Consider the following 15,618-nt stretch of genomic DNA (forward strand, 5'->3'; position numbering starts at 1 on the left):
AGCATAGTTAAAAAGCTTAAACAAATTAGGATTTTAAAAAATAAGAAGCTTGAACCAGCTTTTATAGAGGTATCTCCTCAGTATCTCAGTTATTATCCAACAGTACAGATGATCCATGTCTATGCTTTCACTTCATGTGCATTCTGATGCACATCTGTGTTTGCATTAGATTAGAATGTTCAAGAGAGAGATATGAAATGACTGGATGCATCTTTTGATGTGGATGCAAGCATGCATCCCCATTCAACATTTATGGCTGTTTATTACAATGAAGTTGTGGCAGTGGGACACACCCACCCACACCCACCCAACTAGAGATAAAATGCACAATTAGCTGTGCCATTCTAAACAGAGTAACACCTTTCTAAGTCCATTAAAGTCAATAGCTTTAGATGGGTGTAACTCTGCTTAGGATGGTAATGCCAGTGGACTAAAGACTCTAGAACTTTGTAACATAAAAACTTTCTACATAGCTTTATATTATATTACTACTTGAGTAAATCAGAGAGTGCTGTCTTTTAAAACTGGGACCTTTAAAACTTCAGATTAGTTACTTACTGAAATTCCCAAGAGATAGTTCCTGGTTTTAGAACAGGGGAAAAAGTCATGTAGAATTTCAGATCATTTTAAAACAAGGCCATAAAAGGACATTTATCTTATTTCTAAATTAAGTAAGCAGCCTGGAGCTATAAACAAACATTCTATGTATGCTAACTACTACCCCCTCCCTGCTCAAGTATCCAATTTTCTTTCCACATTTCACCAAAAAAGCCATATAATAATAGATTTAAAACTGGCTAATAATGGTAAGGTGCAATTACTTTTAAGGGGAAAGTTTAGGCTAGAAATATTATAATATACTATGTTAATGATAGGGTTTCTCTAGTACTGTTCAAGGCTTGATCTAACGTCTGCAATACACAAATTTGCATCAAGTCCTTAATATACTAGGGGCCATTCTGCACTCGTTCAAAATTGCACAATGGTTGCAAATTGAAATCGCTACTGATTTGCTGTTATGCACAACGTAGTTGACAATCTGCAACACTCCTGAAACTGATCCGCAAAAAGCGCTTCGTTGTAGCGCTTTCAGGGAAATCCCAAAAAGTGGATTCACCCTCCGGAAAGCACTACACTCTTGCAACCAATCTGCAACACTAGCGGGAAAGTTCTGTGCGTTTCTGCAAAGTCCCTCCCCCTGCCTCTCTGATCTTCTGGCGAAGCGATCGCCATTTTTTTTCTCGGATCGAGCGGAGATCAACGCACCGGCGAGCCTTCATTTACCCAGCGAGGCTTCCCTGGCTGCAGTCCATTCCCAGAGCTGTTTTAAGTCACCAAGCACCAAGCAACACACAGCCCCGTTTCCTGGTTTATTTTCCCTTTATTTTTCACTCTATTTTCGGCCGAAAATTGCGCCCGTGCAGGGTTGGGGTATTTTTTTTTCACTTGGGGGGAGCGTGGCAACAATGAAATGACAGCTCAAACACCACTTGCTAGCTAGATGGGTCTCTCCGTTGCAACGAATCAACGCAGATTCATTGCAACGTGTATGTTTTTTTTTAAACTTCCTTAAATGGAAAGGGGCTTTTCGGGAGCATGATAACGGCCGCCCATTGGCTGCTTAATGGCCAGGGGCGGGACAAAGCTCGGCAATATCGCTTCGGCTAGCGATTTTTGCCGAGACCGGAAACCTGTGGGAAACGATAGAAACGCAACTGGATTCCACTACAAAGGCAGGTATGCATAACGACGAATTCCACTATTTAAAATGGCGTTTTTTCCTTCTGCAACCAATTTGCTACATAGATCCTGGTGCGGAATGGCCCTAGGTTAAGCCAGCTACACTTAAACTAGATTTTTATCATACTGGTGAGAAAGAAATAGTTTGCACAGTATGAATTTCATTTCAGGATTCAAATCCATTTCAGCACAATAACCATAGTTCCAAAAGACCAGTTTCAAATGACTGCTAGAAGCAATGGATGTGGACAAGACACTGTAGATGCTTTCAGATGAAACTTTAACACCACTTTGCAGTTGAACTGCCAAAGCCAACAGAATTAGGCACATTTATATTCACAGCATGCAATCTCTCAGGTACACAGTGCGGGAAGTGAGCTGTTAATAGCTCTTTGACCAAAAAGTGTAAAGAGAATTTGAAGGATTTATACTTTGCCATTGCACCATTATTGATTTATATGTCACATAATATGTTGGGTCTCCTCTTTTGCCTCCTGAAACACTAGAGTAGTGGGAGATGTACAGTTTAAGGAAGCTGAACAGCCAGGAATCTAAGTAAATCAATTAAATCTGTAGAGAATCATAAGGCTGGAAGACAATATTTGCAGAAAAAAGTCACAGTGTCCTTAGTTATCTATTCAAGGGGAAAAGTGGAGTGCGGTTTTCTACCAGCTAAGATCAAAAAGCATTCAAAACATTAAAGGTTTTCCTATGATTTTTTAATGTACAAATACAAAAATAGTTTTCCTATCCTCAGTATTAAAAAAATAAAATACAGCTTTAATGTCCTGTTTTGCAATGACATTTCAATTGACATTTTGGCTGTCTTCACTTATACTACTTTATACTAAATATATAAATACAAATACTGTAGTACAGATAGCTACAACTTGCATTTTCAAGCCCCAAGCAAAAATTCTGTTGACGATTTTTGGAAGAGGGGATTTCTACTTCCAGAATAAAAAATGAAGCTTTGTAATAAAAGACTATGCTAGCATTTAAGAAGTATGTTTAATATCCCAGAGATTAATTTTTAGAGACAAAAACTGCATAGACAATATATTACAAGAAATTCTCAGGAAAATTGTCTTGTTGAGCTACGAATAACTAATTCAGGAAACACGGAATTTCTTAGACTGGTTTTCAGGACCTGGGATATAGTGTCTGTAAGGTCTGTTCATTCTGTACCCAGTTACTTATTACTTATTACTGTAATTACTTATTACTGTAATAAGTTACTTTCACTCTATTTGTAAACAGCAGCAGTGCCAGTAGTACTGACGTAATATCTTATACGGAGTCAGGTTCATCTAAATGGAGTATGTAGCTTTAAAATTTAAAATAGCAGCAGGTTTGCAGATGTAACGCTGGATGTTTACAATGTCGTGCAAAACACCAAAAATATGGCGTTGCAAAGGATAAGACTCCCACTTCTTTAATTGGGTGCGGAATGGCCCACAGTTTTCCCTAGAATATCTAGGACACCAAGGTATGATTTAACTCAGGGTATGAATGCAAGCAGTGACATTTTCAAAAGCATCAAGCCTGATGGATGCTTTTACATTAGTCCTTCAACCTGAAGGAGGACTTAAAAAGTAAAAGAAAACCTGTTGCATAAAGCAGATGTGCATGGTGCATATATTATAGAACCATGCTGCACACTAGAATTCTCAAAATATATATCTTCATACTAGGTAAAAAGCTCACTGCACATGTAAATGCAGCGGGTGCTAGTGGGGAGATGTTTGAGGGGGGATGTGGTGGGCAGGCGGGGAGACCGGCTACACAAGGCACAGAGCAGCCTCCTCTCCTGGCCCCTCAGTGCTGCCTCAGTGCTAGCACTGCCGCCAACGGTCAGGTGCAGCAGCAGGCTGGGCAGGCGTTGGTGGCAGGTGGGGAGTGTGTGGCAGTTTGCAGCTGGGGCAAGGCGTCCAGAGCAGGGCGGGTTGGCATGCAGCGCTGGAGCCATGCATCATGCTGCTGGCTGGGGCAAGGACAAGGCAGTGGAGGAGTGCCATCCTTGGCGGCCAGGTAGCATCTGGCCATGAGGCTGGCAGCACACCTCATGGCCAGCTCCCGGATGTAGGCGCTCTAGGGGCCGGCCCAATCCAGCAGCACCCAGCTTTGCCCCGTGTGGGTTGTAGCGCAGGACAGACACCAGATGTGTCCCAGACAGTGCTCCACTCACAAGGGCTCTACCAAAATATTAGAGGGAACAATGGTAAGGATAAGCATATTGCTCTAAAGAAGGGAAAGCAGCTGCATTGTTTCATCCTGTAAGAAACATTTCTTATGAATTTTACATCTTCAAAGGTTTTCTAAACATTGCCACCTTGTGGATGTATTGCTAAATCATATTACTGTTCCTTTGTCCTTTTCACAGATAACATTTGACTACAAATTTCCTAAGAGGAAAAGAAAACTTGAATGTCAACAGACGAATGGGTTGTTAGTCTGAATTGACAATTTTTAAATCGGTATTTTCACGTATCCAAGTAAAGTCTCTATCCATCCATCCATCCATCCATCCATCCATCCATCCATCCATCCATCCACCCATCTACCCATCTATCCATCTATGTTAGGCTGAGAAATTAAAGGGACCCCCTGTGCAATGTCGAAATATTTATCTTCCTTTTTATTTTTTAAAGTTTCACAATTATTGCAACTGTTCCAGTTCAGAACACAAGAAAAAAGGGCTAATGAGGGAAAGATCCTACAAACCAGCTATAACAGATGAATCTATTGCTTGTGGTGGTAAAAGGCATAAAGTCTGTGATAGTTCTTCATTATTCTGACAACTGACTGTGGTATATTCATACATTCAGGCAATAATGGTCAGGCAAACCCACCAGCTATATCTTGTTAGGCCTAATGGCTTGCCAATGAATATATATAGCTATTAAGGGCTGGTCAAATGCTTCTTTAATTTCGGTGTATGATTCTCTCTGTGTTAGTGGCAAACTAATCTGCAATCTTTTGTATATTCTGAATTTACTTTAGTAATGCATCAAGAATACAAAACTTACTTTGTGCATTCACACACTTTCTTGAATAGCTGGAATGGATTATCTTGCTGTGATTAGGTACTAGAAAAGAGAACATAAAAAAATTAGATCAACACATAAACCATGAAAACAACAACTTAGCAAGCAATACATTGGGTTTTTTTGTATTTACATAGACAAAAAGCTATAAAGCTGTCTCATTAGGTTTAAAATTAGTAAAAGAACAGGAACTTTTTATTATAGTACTGTAACTCAGGAAAATTCATGTTATCAAATAGATATTCCTGTCTGCAAGATAATAATGTCCTATATTATAGTGAATCCATAGTCTCTGTTTTTCACTGCTTCTCCATCACAATGAGCAAGCCCATGGGAAATGGATATGTTGCAATTCTTACACTATATAGTTTACACAGATAATATGAATTCCCTTAGGGTGTATTAAGATATCTGTCCATTTGTCACATCATGTGGTAAAAAAAAAACAACCCTGTTCTCCCCTTAAACAACAAAAACTTCCCAGAGACGTTCTGATCAAAGCCACATTTTTATTCTTCCTTCCAAAATGAACACTAATTAGTTTTATAAACATGAAATGAAATGCCTGCAAATAATAAATCAATGAAATTCACATAAGTCTTCTTAGGATTCCTGAGCCTACAGATTAGGACAAGGGATAAATCAAGCAGAGAAACCAAAAGTTGGTAATACATTTGGAGGGCATGACAGCAGCCTGATCTACAAATCAGTTAAGGAAGTTTATGCAGTCCCATTTAATTCCATTAACATCTGTATAAAACAATATGCTTGTGACTGCAGATATTGCCTCTAAAAGAAATCCTACTCCAGATTCAGTTAAAAATGCATTTTACCTGTAGTCATATAGGCCTTAGCTGAAAAACATCATGTAATCAAATCAGTTAACATCACATGACATATATTTTATATAGCTATAACAGGCCTAATCACATAAATGGTGCACAACTCAGCAATGTCACCAGTGGCCATCAAGGAGAAAGAAACATTGACAGCATGCACAAATAGCACTGCTTGAAAGACATGCGCCTGTAAAATGTGTTCAAGCAAGGCTTACTAGGCACCATAACAACACTGTTAGCTAAGTCATTTCTGTCTCTGAAAATCAGTCTTATATCCTCGCCTTTTTATACTGGGGTATAAGAGTTTGCATAACGTTCCTAGAATAAACATTTATTTAGTTACTGTATTGATATATCTACCTTTTTACAAAGCACGCAGGGCAGTGTACAAACAAAAACAATAATATAAACAAAATGCCCGCCAGAATGAAAAATCACAAGATTTCAAATCCCCTGCCCCACCCTTGGTACCCTACTGGATCAGAGAAGCCTACACTGGAACAAGCCACCTGGCTACTTGGCTACCAGTTCCCCAAGAACTGATATATTGTTGTTATCACGTTAAGGTTATCCCCTTATCCATGGTTCCTCTATATATTTGTGAAACAGCCTGGGGGGTGGGATGTGTCCAGCAGTCCAAGTTGGAATAGGGCCAATCAGGGTGCAGCTGGCCCTGGGCAAAGCAGCAGGTAAGGGGAGAGGGCCCTGGGCAAAGTACAAGCCCTCCACCACAATCCTTGTTAGACAACACCCTATCAGATATAGAGGGAGGGGATTATACCCACTCTGCCCAGACAATACAGAGCCCTTCACAGCAACATTGCCTGTTAGCATCAGTACAAACACAACTACAGTACTGCTTTATGAATGATGTAGCATCTGGCCCTGTACTGCATGTGGATGATTAAATATTGTTGGAGTGAACAACTCAGCATGCTTGGACGTGGGGGATACTACATCACTCTAAATGTGTATAGGTGGGATGCCTCTGTCTTAACCTGGGAACTGCCGTCTGACTTGTCTCTTGCTCACTTTGTCCTCACTTTCTTCTTCACGTAGCCTCCCATGGAGACACATGTCTCTGCAGGTCTCTCCTATAGATACAATGCTCTCACACGCAAACGCTGGACAAGCTGTGATAGGGAAAGTATCCTTTAGATTAAGCTTCTCTCTCTCCTTTTCACAGCAACCTGAATGGGAACTTAATCTATTTGAATAAATGTAAGTTTATATTTTTACCCCTCTGGGAAGAGTTATTTATGCACTCAGTACCACACTTCTATGACTGGACAAAACTCTTCTATATTAACCAAATATCCCAATAAATACATCCAACATTTAAGCTCCTTTATTTGCTGTGGCCAGCGATATACTTGATTCTAATAAACATCTTGGCTCTCGGAGCTTGAAAAACTTTCAAAACTATAGTGAAGTGATGCTTTGTTCTTGTATGGCAACACCTGGAAGTGCATTGAGTGGACTCTGTGCCTTTATCCCATTTGCCTGTGCTCAGATCCAGTTTACTTCAAGACACAATTTTATTACTTCTAAATGGAAGTGATCAAGTTTTTCTGAAATGCCTAGTTACTTATTGAGACTTTGCCAGCACTCTTTACCCAACAGTTACGACACATGACAAAGAGGTGTAAATTTAAACTACCAGGACATACAAAGTGCTAAACATTAGTTTAATTATGAATATTCATAAAAAGATGTAGATAGAGGAGACAGAGGGCCCCGTAAAACTCAGTTTACTAAATCCAAGAGATGTACCACTTCACAAAACTACCCTGCTGGACTTTGTTCCACACGCCACAGGAACGACAGGTCCCATGTTAGAACTATTATTAAATTTACCACCTCCAAGCTGTTTTTTTTCCTATGTGGGGGATATTCATGAAGGGTTAATTCTCACAATTTTTAAGGCCACCTTCTAGTTGACACCATGACTTCTGTGTACCCTACTACAGGGGTAGTCAACCTGTGGTCCTCCAGATGTTCCTGGACTACAATTCCCACAAGCCTCTGCCAGCAAATGTTGGCAGGGGCTCGTGGAAATTGTAGTCCATGAACATCTGGAGGACCACAGGTTGACTACCCCTGCCCTACTAGATAGGGATTTTACAAATTCCATGCTAGTAGAGGTTACTACTGTTTGTTAATATCAGAGTTTAACCATTAAAACGTGGAACTGACACATCCATCAGCAAAAAAAGAAACTATTCACTGTAGAAAACAGATTCTTGGGGATTTTAGCACCATGCAACTCATGCACTTTGATGGATGCTATTTGTAAGGACTTAATCTTCATGCCTTGGATGCTGATTTTCATCCCCATTGAGTCTGACAACCATTCATTTCAACCACTCTCAGCTGAGCTTCAATTGATTCCAAGGTGAGTTAAGTACTTGCAGAACATAACATGACCAAGATCTATAGAATTCACTCAAGGCCATGGGGACTGCTGTCAAAGTTCTATATCATACTATCTAAAGACAGCGCCAAAGCTATGATGCATAAGTGATGATATTGAGAGGAATGTAGAGCCTTTGAAATATCAGATAATGCACCATAAATCTTGTTTGCTCTTTCAGCACAACAATGGGAAGGAAACACAGGAAGCAGAACAAATTTGTTTCCCAGTGGTTCTAATATTGCAGGAGGCAGTCTTTTATTATGTTTGTGCAGACCTATCAATGATTTTCCAGATTACAATACTGGGTACAGACATTGCTATTTTGCCTATCCGAACTTTACCCTATAAATTTTCCACAATAATTTTCTAACAAATATCTCATGTCAACACCCTTATATGTATTTTAGCCACAAGAAAGTCAGTTTAAGGTCAGTTCAAAGTCACAAATAGTCAGAGAATTAATTGTTTAATTTAATGAAATAGTAATTTCCTGGAATATCAATATGAAAGAATCCTGCCCTCAAGTTCCTTTGCCTTATCTGGTGAGCAGCCCAAGTGGTTTCAAGAATCTATGCAAATGTATACATAATTAAAAAAAAACACTACTCTTACTCTGAAGCTTTATTCAAGTGTGCTTATTTATTAGGGGAGGGGTGGAATATGCCACCTCTCTAGAGAACCTGCTCAAAGTGGCTTATTTTCTATATGATAATACTTATTCAGCCACACAACTTAATGGAAAACCTGCAAAATGCAGGGCTGTTTATACAGGGACAACCACTTCTGCTATGTCAGCTTGGTATTGTGGTTAAGAGCGGCAGCTTCTACTCTGGCAAGCCAGGTTGAATTCCCGTCTCCCCCACATGTAGCCAGCTGGGTAACCTTGGACTCGCCACAGCACTGATAGAGCTGTTCTGGCCAGCAGTGATATCAGGGCTCTCTCAGCCTCACCTGCCTGTTTGTTGTAGGGAGAAGAAACGGAAGGTGATTGTAAGCTGCTTTGAGACTTCTTCAGGTAGATAAAAGCAGCATATAAAAACCAACTCCTCTTTTTCCACTTCTAGCTGTAATTCCATAATGCAATGTGGGTAGGGCCTAAAGATTTAAATAACTTAAACATTCTGATTTTTAGTTACTTGACAAGAAACATTACTGTTCTACTGCTAAGCAGAGTAGATAGACTGCTAATTTTGAAGTAATGTCAGTTTTCAGAAAGGTCTATTATCCCATCTGGTTTCTAGACACAGAAAACCAAGCAAAAATCAATCTTACAAGATCTAGCCTATTTTACAGCCAGTGAAATAAAAACATGTCTTTTATGAAAACCCTGCCAGGCCCACAATGAATTTTTATCAGGTTTCCATAAGGAAGCCTGTGAATATACTTGGTGGGATGAGAATGCCTTAGGAGATTTTTAATAAGTGTGCGACTCTCAATAATTAAAGCAACAATTTTGTTATGACTAACATAACTAGCTCCATTTTACAGATAGGAAATTGCTCTTGACAACTTGACAACAGCCAACGAGTTTTACTAACTGTAAACTGAAATTTACCACTAAGCATAATATATTTACTGATAAAGCAGTATAGTAGAAATATAGCAAGGACTTACAACAATTTTTAAATAAATTTCTATTTTTTAAATAATGGTGTTCAACACGCTTGTACATACAAGGAAGGGTCTGTTTTCTAATGGATTTATTTCCAAGGACAACACGTAGTACCACCAACCAACAGCAAGCAAAAGGAAGTAATACATCACCTTGCCAAACATTTCTGGCTGCCAAGAATCATCAGTGTTTTGGCTCCTATCATTCTACAACCTTATCATAGAAGAACATTTTTATTTTTTACAACATTCATTTGCCAATGGAATACTGCTCTTCCAAGCTAACAAAGTTCAACAAACCCCTTGAAAAGCAGGTCCATCAAACTTCAGAATGTAGTTTATGAACAATCCGTAGTGTGCCATCTCAAATGAAAATTCATGCAAATTTTAAATGTAGGTTGAATATTTGACTAGAAAATGAAATCTGGCTTGAATACAGGCCTGAAATAAAGTAGTAGGCTTTCAGCCAGAGCTTATCACAATTTAATGAAATATTTGACATTAAGAGTGCAAGCAATGTACATCATCTATCACAGCCAGTTACACAGACTGGGTTTCAGAGGGAACAAGTATCATTTAAATGAATTACAAACATAACAGTGGCCCAGTTAAGGGGAATGTTAACTGAAATGAACATTCATTTTATTTCTACAAAAAAGCAAATAATTCTAAAGATGTTTGGCATATTAATTCAATAAGCCTACTAAGCACAAGAAACTATTGCAACCTTTCAATATTTATTTTACCTATATCAGTCATCGTGATCATCAAAGGCAGACTAGACTTCGGGTGGTACTACAGCAGCCCAGGTGATGTAGCTGTTGGCATATCAGTCCAAATTCTGGGAAACTCAGCCCATGGAAGCTCACTGGGTGACTTTGGGCTAGTCACTTATTCTCAGTCTAACCACTTACAGGTTGTAAGGAGGAGGGGAGATAAAACTTATACAATGCTTTGGGTCCCCCTGGGTAGAAAAATGGGATGTCTCCTCTTCTACCTATTCACTATAGCAGTATAGAAGAAGCAGCTACTGATTGGATTGTAAAATCTTGAAACAGAAGTAAACACTAGCATGGTTTCCACACTCTAACCATCATAACAAGAGCTGTTCCCCTCCAGGTTATCAGGTCGCAGTCTTATCTGTACCTTGTATTATGAACAAGATTAGGGAATGTGGGGATAGCTGGCAGGAATTCACTGAGGAGTATTGTTTACATATGTTAGGAAAGGACGATGTTAGACTTTTAAGGATTTCATTTTATAAAGGCGTTGCCATTCTGTCAGCCAGAACGGGAGGGAAGATAGAATGGGAGGTTTGGCTAAATCTAAGTAACTTAATTGGCAAAAGCAGGATTTGAACTAGAGATATTCCAGCCCACAGCCACTAAGCTACACAGTGCTGCATTGAAACTTATGTTAACAAATTAGTTTTGCCTTTTGACTTATCTTATATTCTAACTGCAAAGTCAGCCCATCTTTAGATATTTAAATAGGGTGATTGGAGTTGTGTATGAGCAAGACAGATCTTTCTAAAAACATCCAGGTAAGCCTTACCAGGCTTGCCAGCTTCCTGGAGATTTTGTGGTAAAGTTTGAGAAGGACAAGGTTTGGAGAACAGAGAGGCTTCTTCAAGATATACCACCCTCCAAAGCAGCTATTTTATCTAGGGAAACATAAATCTGGGTGACTTGATACCACTCAATTTGCATGACTCAAATAGGCCTAACCATTTACTACTGGTTAACAACAGTTAATCTATGAAATCCAGTGTGTTATAGTGGCTAGAGCTTCAGAGTGTTAGAAAACGCAATGTCTGGTTTACAAAGAAGAAGAGAAGAACCAACCTACAGGAGGGAGCAAGAAGCCAATTAAATAGGATAGTGAGTGTTGTGTCCGTGGGCATTTAGAGACCGTGAACCCATGTCTGGTATTTGCTGGTTTCCAGTTTGCAGCCAATCAGCGAACAGAATTAAGGTGCAATCATGGGCCTCCATTAAAAGCCAATCATATTTCTTGGTGGGAGTTATGAATGTGTATATAAGCTCCTTAGTTCTGGTTATCTGTGCAAAGTATTTCTGGTTACAGTAAAATTGTTTGGTTGTTGGAGCTGAATGTCCATGTCTTACCGAACCCACAGACTTAATAGTGAGGTCAGCATCTTCTCTCCTGTTAAATGTCATTCCTTATCTGTATTGCTACTCTTAGTGCAATTTCCCCCTTCTTCTTGGAAGAGCCATACCCAGTCTTACCCTCTTTCTCAACTAGAGTGGTAGTTAGGAACCTATCTCTGTCTCTCCTCTTTTTTATCAAATACATTAATTTCTAAACAAACATTTATCTATTTAATCGGGTTGTGCACCACTGCTGTGTTAATTATTCTGCCAACACAGAGTAGGATCTGGGAGACCTATGTTCAAATCTTCACCTTGCTGTGGAAGCTGACTGGGTGATTTTGGACCAGTCACATACCTACTTACCTCACAGGGTTGTTGGGTGAATAAAAAGGAGAAGCAATTAATGAACATTGTAAGGTCCCATCCCACGTCCTTGAGGATTCTCTACCACGCAAGTGGGCCTGGCCCAGTATCCAGCATCACACAACTGGGCCATAGTTTTCCTAGGTAGAGATTACTGGGGACAGAGAAAAATGGTTTAAGACAAAAGGGGCAGATAAAGATAGGTTAGCTGTTGGATGGGAAGGAGGTAGCACTGTGAACAGGAGGTGGAAGTAGACCATAGGAAGCGTAGAATTTAAAGAGGGTATGGACCTTAGATAATACACCCCAACGACTCCACCCTCCAAAGCAGCAATTTCCTTCAGAAGAAACAGGATTGCCAACATCCAGGAAGGAGCTAGAGATCACCCGGAATGACTTTTCTCCAGATGACAGAGATCAATTTTCCAGGAGAAAATGGCTGTTTTGGAGAATGAATCTACCTAGGCCAGGCAGCTTAGTACTCTTCAACAGCAACATCCCTATGAAAGCAGTGTGGTGTAGTACTTAGATCTCAAGAGTAGGGTCTACAAGACTCAGGTTCAAATCCACAAGTTGCTGTGAAAGCTCACTGGTTGATTTGGGGCTAGTCACATATTTTCAGTTTAACCTATTGTACAAAGAAGAGAGAAGAATGATGTAAGTTGCTTTTGTCCCCACAGCTGAGAAAGGGGAAGGTATAAATGAAGTAAATAAATAATAAATACAGCTGAAGGTGGAAGGAAGAGAAAAGTTAGGATGATGAACAGCTAAGAAGGAGAGAATAAGGTAGGGAAAGGGGAGAGGATAGGCGGTGGACAGGAGGATAGAAAGAGAAAATATTGTGGGGAGATAAACTGATATTTGTCATTGTTTTAACCCTGGTAAACTGCCTCAAGACGACCAGGCAGTGAGAGGTGGCATATTAATTTAAATGAAATAAAATGTTTCCTGGCCGCTTTTTCTGCACAAACTTTTTTTTGCTCTATCAGATTATGAAATTCAGTATTTAATTGGACTATAAAACAGTTTCTCTTTGGGAGCCTTACCAGATGGTCCATTTTTTCCCCTGGGAATATTGTGGGTTAGGGCTGGGTCAAAAGATGTGTTAAGGGTACTTAAGCCTTCCCCTTGACCATTTTCCTGACCTGCATTGTCCATGCAGGTGCTACTTGCCCTGCTGAGGACTCCTGAGGACTGAAGATTCTGATGGAATACAAATAAGTAGGGTCAAATAGTACTCCCTGGGACTGTTTCAGATTGGGGGGAGAGGTTTAAGACAAAATAAGGATAGTAGTACTTTGCTCATTGGGGTCAATTCTGGCTAGGGTTACCAGCTCCAGGCTGCAAAGTTCCTGGAGATTTTGTGATGAAGTCTGAGGAGTGCAGGATTTGGGGAGGGGAGAGGCATCAGTGTGGTATAATGCCACAGAATCCATTGCTATTATCTCCATGGAGAACAGATGCCTGGAGTTCAGTTGTAATTCTGGGGAGTTTCCAGATACCACTTGGAGGTGGTAACCCTAGGCCTGGCAGCAACCTCGTCTACAGCCCTATCCCAGTGCTATGAATCCCTACTTATGAAAAATTTATCTGGCACTCCCAGTTAAACATCATCTTTATTACAGCACTTCTCTCAACAAGCTACACTGTTTAATTAATTACTGCAAAGCAGAGAATTATGTACACAGTCATTCCACATTTTTCCCCTTATGTATCATGCAAGTATATATGCAGGAGCCCTACTCTGTAACCACAAACTGAGTTCTCTCTGTCTCTGAAATGAATCATCTTAGAATACTGTGGCTTTAAAAACACTGGCAACTTTAAAATGGGAGTAACCTTGTTTTTGTTGAAGTAGACTGGTCTTAGGATGGATAGCAAAAAGGTAGCAAAGTTTCAAACATTTTATGAAATGTCCAGGCAAGAAATTAAGTAAATAGTGATATTTTCCTTATAATTATCCCAGCTAGTAATTAAGCTACCAGTTCTTCCTAGGAAGTAGGGCTAATATAGACCCAGGAAATCTGTGATCAATATTTCTCAAGGGCAGAAGGTGATTAGGGCCTCAGTACCAGGAAAGCAAGTTTTAATTCTTCATGACACTATTTCCCAGATGGAAATTGCCTCCTCAGCTGAAGTTTGGCTTGTGCAAAAAAAAAAAAAAGTATTTATGAAACAGATGCACTAGCTAGGACAGACAAAATTAAGATTGAACAATGCACTTCCAAGTCATAAACAGTGGAAATATTATTTAGCCTTTACCTGCATCATACGGAACAAAAATAATAGCAAAATTAATAACTGCCATATATATGTTATTATATTGCAAAAGTCAAACACCAAAGTTTCCCTCGTTAAAGTTATTCCTCCCTCATTGCCATGATCTAGTCATCACTGTCCTACATTCTGCACATGGACTTCCTGTAACAATGCTTATCAGTTTATCCTTCTATTCAGAACTGTGAACTATTCTGGTCCCAAGAACCAATCTTTCCCAATCTTCCCTTCTCCCACATTTTGGTATCTTCCTCTGGGCAACCCATCTGCAATATTCCCTCATGCAATTATAAATGTTTTACAAGTTACTAATGGTTCAGGCTGAGAAATAACCTCAAGATAATGGCCTCTCCACTTATATGGTCCACCTCATCTCTGTGACCATCTAACTCCCATAAAGAGGAAGCAGCCTGAAGGTGGAATAGTGTTTGATTTTAAACTTAATGCATTTTCGAGTTTTAAAACCTATTTATTAATGTTGGATATTTTAGCTCTCAGCCTCTGGAGAAGGGTGGGGTATAAATGTACTAGATAAATAATACCTAAAGACAAAATAGTATAGTAGTACTTTCCACTGTTCCTATCTTTGGCTTTCTCTATGGCCCATTATGCATGGAGTGGAAGGTCCGCATTTGGGGTGGAATGGCAGCGGCTAAAATGACTAATTATGCACGCTGCAGGTGGCAACCAGGCACAGAGTCAATGTATGCCGCCGAAAAAGCCGCGTTAGCAAGATGCGGAAGAAAGTGGAGCTTCCCGGGACTAGGGTGCAACCAGAATCGGCTACGGAGTAGCCGTGTGCATAATCGGATACTCTGGGTTTTGCTGCTGTTGCATTCCATCCTGTGTATAAGCAATTTGCTTCGCTTCTTCCTCCTCTGCGTTCTCCATGCTGCCGTTTCAGCGGCCGTGCATAATAGGCCCATATGGGTAACTTACTCCAGATCCAATGTTGTTGGAAAGACAGAGGGGAAGTTCCTCCTGCAACAAAGCTGATAGCTGCTATGTGGGTGGGAAAGTTCTGGTATTCCCTGTCCAGGCCTCCTGACAGCCGTTTCCCCTGTAATCACAGAGTCCAGCCTCCTCCCCACCATGGAGCTTTGAAAAAATCAGCAACTGTATACTTTGGCTATATCATGCAATCCAACTCAATGGAGAAAGTGATTGTGTTCGGATTGGTCAGCCGAAAAAGGAAACTAGGCTGACAAAGA

General features: G+C 40.0%; 1 protein-coding gene across 3 annotated transcripts in view; it reads right to left on the minus strand.

The window, feature by feature from the left end:
• The window catches only part of MAPRE2 (microtubule associated protein RP/EB family member 2), a 120,827-nt gene that overhangs the window by 88,773 nt on the left and 16,436 nt on the right, over positions 1 to 15,618 (minus strand). For all 3 annotated transcript variants that reach the window (XM_077352460.1, XM_077352459.1, XM_077352461.1), the window contains exon 2: positions 4,770 to 4,829. The gene's annotated coding sequence lies outside the window, so the exon portion shown is untranslated. The remainder of the gene's footprint in view (positions 1 to 4,769; positions 4,830 to 15,618) is intronic.

This window comes from Paroedura picta, chromosome 9 (genome assembly GCF_049243985.1).
Source record: "Paroedura picta isolate Pp20150507F chromosome 9, Ppicta_v3.0, whole genome shotgun sequence".
Lineage (NCBI taxonomy): Eukaryota > Metazoa > Chordata > Lepidosauria > Squamata > Gekkonidae > Paroedura > Paroedura picta.